Source organism: Arachis ipaensis, chromosome B09, assembly GCF_000816755.2.
Source record: "Arachis ipaensis cultivar K30076 chromosome B09, Araip1.1, whole genome shotgun sequence".
NCBI lineage: Eukaryota > Viridiplantae > Streptophyta > Magnoliopsida > Fabales > Fabaceae > Arachis > Arachis ipaensis.
In genome coordinates this window covers 72,912,392-72,917,600 of record NC_029793.2, presented here as the reverse complement: position 1 = coordinate 72,917,600, position 5,209 = coordinate 72,912,392, and positions in this window count along the sequence as shown.

The window sequence follows — 5,209 nt, the reverse complement described above, 5'->3', positions numbered from 1 at the left end:
GATGAGCGGATAATTTATACGCTTTTTGGCATTGTTTTTAGTATGTTTTTAGTATGATTTAGTTAGTTTTTATTATATTTTTATTAGTTTTTAAATAAAAATCATATTTCTGGACTTTACTATGAGTTTGTGTGTTTTTCTATAATTTCAGGTATTTACTGGCTGAAATTGAGGGAGCTGAGCAAAAATCTGATTCAGGCTGAAAAAGGACTGCAGATGCTGTTGGATTCTGACCTCCCTGCACTTGAAATGGATTTTCTAGAGCTACAAGAGTCAAAATGGCGCACTCTCAATTGCGTTGGAAAGTAGACATCTAGGGCTTTCCAGAAATATATAATAGTCCATACTTTTCTCAAGTATAGATGACGTAAACTGGCGTTCAACGCCAGTTCCATGTTGCAGTCTGGCGTCAAACGCCAGAAACAGGTTACAAATTGGAGTTGAACGCCAGAAACAGGTTACAACCTGGCGTTCAACTCCAGAAACAGCCTAGGCATGTGAGAAGCTTAAGTCTCAGCCCCAGCACACACCAAGTGGGCCCCAGAAGTGGATTTCTGCACCAATTATCTTAGTTTATTCATTTTCTATAAACCTAGGTTACTAGTTTAGTATTTAAACAACTTTTAGAGATTTATTTTGGACCTCATGACATTTTGAGATCTGAACTTTGTACTCTTTGACGGCATGAGTCTCTAAACTCCATTGTTGGGGGTGAGGAGCTCTACTGTGTTGGTGCACGAAATTACAATCACACTGTTGTAACTCCGCACAACTAACCAGCAGGTGCACTGGGTCTTTCAAGTAATACCTTACGTGAGTAAGGGTCGATCCCACGGAGATTGTCGGCTTGAAGCAAGCTATGGTTATCTTGTAACTCTTAGTCAGGATATCAATAATTCTCAGATTTAATTGTAAAAAGTAAAAGAACATGAAATAAATACTTGTTATGTAGTAATGAAGAACAGGTTGAGGCTTTGGAGATGCTTTGTCTTCTGAACCTCTGCTTTCCTACTGTCTTCTTCTTCATGCACGCAAGACTTCTTCCATGGCAAGCTTTATGTTGGGTATCACCGTTGTCAATGGCTACATCCTGCCTCTCAGTGAAAATGTTCCAAATACGCTATCACCGCACGACTAATCATCTGTCGGTTCTCGATCATGTCGGAATAGGATCCATTGATCCTTTTGCGTCTGTCACTACGCCCAACCCTCGCGAGTTTGAAGCTCGTCACAGTCATCCCTTCCCAGATCCTACTCAGAATACCACAGACAAGGTTTAGACGTTCCGGATCTCAAGAATGACCGCCAATGATTCTAGCTTATACCAGTAGTAATTGCATTAATTCATAAAGAACAGCAGAGCTCCTCACCCCCAACAATGGGGTTTAGAGACTTATACCGTAGAAGATACAATATGAAACGTGTATAATGTCATGAGGTGCAATATGAATCACTGAAAGTAGTATTTATAGTAAACTAGTGACCTGGGGTTACAGAAAATGAGTAAGCTAGGGTGTTTATTGTAAAATTCCACTTCTGGGGCCTACTTGGTGTGTGCTTGGGCTGAGCATTGAAGCTTCCATGTGTAGAGGCATTTCTTGGAGTTAAACGCCAGCTTTTATGCCAGTTTGGACGTTTAACTCCAGCTTTTGTGCCAGTTCTGGAGTTAAACGCCAGAATTCTTGAGCTGACTTGAAACGCCTGTTTGGGCCATCAAATCTCGGGCAAAGTATGGACTTATATATTTCTGGAAATACCAGGATGTCTACTTTCCAACGCAATTAAGAGCGCGGCAATTGGGCTTCTGTAGCTCCAGAAAATCCACTTCGAGTGTAGGGAGGTCAGAATCCAACAGCATCTGTAGTCCTTTTTCAGCCTCTGAATCAGATTTTTGCTCAGGTCCCTCAATTTCAGCCAGAAAATACCTGAAATCACAGAAAAACACACAAACTCATAGTAAAGCCCAGAAAAGTGATTTTTATTTAAAAACTAATAAAAATATAATAAAAACTAACTAAAATGTACTAAAAACATACAAAAAACAATGCCAAAAAGCGTATAAATTATCCGCTCATCACAACACCAAACTTAAATTGTTGCTTGTCCCCGAGCAACTAAAAATCAAATAGGATAAAAAGAAGAGAATATACAATGAATTCCAAAAACATCTATGACGATCAGTATTAATTAGATGAGCGGGGCTTTTAGCTTTTTGCCTCTGAATAGTTTTGGCATCTCACTTTATCCTTTAAAGTTCATAATGATTGGCTTCTATAGGAACTCAGAATCCAGATAGTGTTATTGATTCTCCTAGTTAAGTATGTTAATTCTTGAACACAGCTACTTTATGAGTCTTGGTCGTGACCCTAAGCATTTTGTTTTCCAGTATTACCACCGGATACATAAATGCCACAGACACATAACTGGGTGAACCTTTTCAGATTATGACTCAGCTTTGCTAGAGTCCCCAATTAGAGGTGTCCAGAGATCTTAAGCACACTCTTTTTGCTTTTGGACCACGACTTTAACCGCTCAGTCTCAAGTTTTCACTTGACACCTTCACACCACAAGCACATGGTTAGGGACAGCTTGGTTCAGCCGCTTAGGCCAGGATTTTATTCCTGTGGGGCCTCCTATCCACTGATGCTCAAAGCCTTGGATCCTTTTTATCACCCTTGCCTTTTGCTTTAAAGGGGTATTGGCTTTTTCTGCTTGCTTTTCTTTTTTTCTTTTTTTTCTTTTTTTTCTTTTTCTCTTTTTTTTTTTTGCTGCAAGCTTTCTATTCTTTCAGATCATCAGATAACATTTCTCCTTTTTCCATCATTCTTTCAAGAATCAATTTTATGATTTTTCAGATCATCAGATAACATTTCTCCTTTTTCCATCATTCTTTCAAGAGCCAACAATTTTAACATTCATAAACAATCAAATTAAAAAATATGTACTGTTCAAGCATTCATTCAAAGAATAATAGTATTGCCACCACATCAAAATAATTAATCTGTTTTAAAATTCGAAATTCATGCACTTCTTTTTCTTTTTCAATTAAAAGCATTTTTCATTTAAGAGAGGTGATGGATTCATTTTCATAGCTTTAAGGCATAGACACTAAGACACTAGTGATCATGTAATAAAGACACAAACATAGATAAACATAAAGCATAAAAATTCGAAAAACATAAGATAAAGAGCAAGGAGATTAAAGAACGGGTCCACCTTAGTGATGGCGGCTAGTTCTTCCTCTTGAAGATCTTATGGAGTGCTTGAGCTCCTCAATGTCTCTTCCTTGCCTTTATTGCTCCTCTCTCATGACTCTTTGATCTTCTCTAATTTCATGAAGGAGGATGGAATGCTCTTGGTGCTCCACCCTTAGTTATCCCCTATTGGAACTTAATTCTCCTAGGGAGGTGTTAATTTGCTCCCGATAGTTTTGTGGAGGAAAATGCATCCATTGAGGCATCTCAGGAATTTCATGATGATGATTTTCCTCTTGCTCTTATTGAGGTCCATGAGTGGGCTCTCTTGTTTGCTCCATCCTTTTCTTAGTGATGGGCTTGTCCTCTTCAATGAGGAGTCTTGGCCACAACTTCATAGAAGTGGTCTTGATGGACCTTTGAGATGAATCTCTCCATCTCCCATGACTCGGAGGTGGAAGCTTTTGCCTTCCCTTTCCTCTTTCTAGAGTTTATCCGGCCTTAGGTGCCATAAATGGTTATGGAAAAACAAAAAGCAACGCTTTTACCACACCAAACTTAGAAGGTTTACTTGTCCTCGAGTAAAAGAAGAATGAAGAGAGTAGAGGGAGAAGAAATAGAGGAGATGGAGGGGGTAGTGTTTAAGATGTGTGAAAATGAAGGAGTCAAGATGGGTTTATATAGGAGTGGAGGGAGGGTTGGGGTTCGGCCATGTATGGGTGGGTTTGGGAGGGAAAGTGTTTTAAATTTGAATGGTAAGGTAGGTGGGGTTTATGATGGATGGATGTGAGTGGTGAATGGGTGAAAAAGAGAGAGAGAGGTGGGTAGGTTGGGATCCTGTGGGGTCCACAGATCCTGAGGTGTCAAGGATATCTCATCCCTGCACCAAGTGGCGTGCAAAAATGCCCCTTTCTGCCAATCCTGGCGTTAAACGCCAGGCTACTGCCCATTTCTGGCGTTTAACGCCAGCTTCTTGCCCATTCCTGGCGTTAAACGCCAGTCTGGTGCCCATTTCTGGCGTTAAACGCCCAGAATGGTGCCAGACTGGGCGTTTAACGCCCATTCTGCTACCCTTACTGGCGTTTAAACGCCAGTAAGTTTCTCCTCCAGGGTGTTCTGTTTTTTATTCTGTTTTTCAATCTGTTTTTGCTTTTTCAATTGTTTTTGTGACTTCACATGATCATCAACCTACAGAAATCATAAAATAACAATGGAAAATAGAAATTAACATAGATAAGTAAAATTGGGTTGCCTTCCAACAAGCGCTTTTTTACTGTCAGTAGCTTGACAGTGGGCTCTCATGGAGCCTCACAGATACTCAGAGCATGATGATGGCCTCTTAACACCAAACTTAGAGTTTGGTTGTGGCCTTCCAACACCAAACTTAGAGTTTGAATGTGGGGGTTTTATTTGACTCTGTATTGAGAGAAGCCTTTCATGTTTCTTCCTTTTCCTATCTGCAAACCATGGTGCTTCCTGAATGGCGAAGCGTTGCTCATCCAGAAAGGTTTCAGAGATCTCAGTAGCAGGGTGGGATGCCCCTGCTACTGGTTCTATCCAGGACAGGTGATCAGCTACCTGGTTCTCTGTCCCTTTTCTGTCTCTTATTTCTATATCAAACTCTTGCAGAAGCAACACCCATCTTATGAGCGTGGGTTTTGAATCCTGCTTTGTGAGTAGGTATTTAAGAGCAGCATGGTCAGTATACACAATCACTTTTGAACCTACTAAATAGGATCTAAACTTGTCAATGGCATAAACCACTGCAAGTAACTTCTTTTCTGTGGTTGTGTAATTCTTCTGTGCGTCATTTAGAACACGACTGGCATAGTAAATGACGTGCAGAAGCTTGTTATGCCTTTGTCCCAACACTACACTAATGGCATGGTCACTAGCATCACACATTAATTCGAATGGTAATGTCCAGTCAGGTGTAGAGATGACTGATGCTGTGACCAGCTTGGCTTCCAGGGTCTCAAACGCCTGCATCTGAAAGTTGCAGGTGCATTGCACAG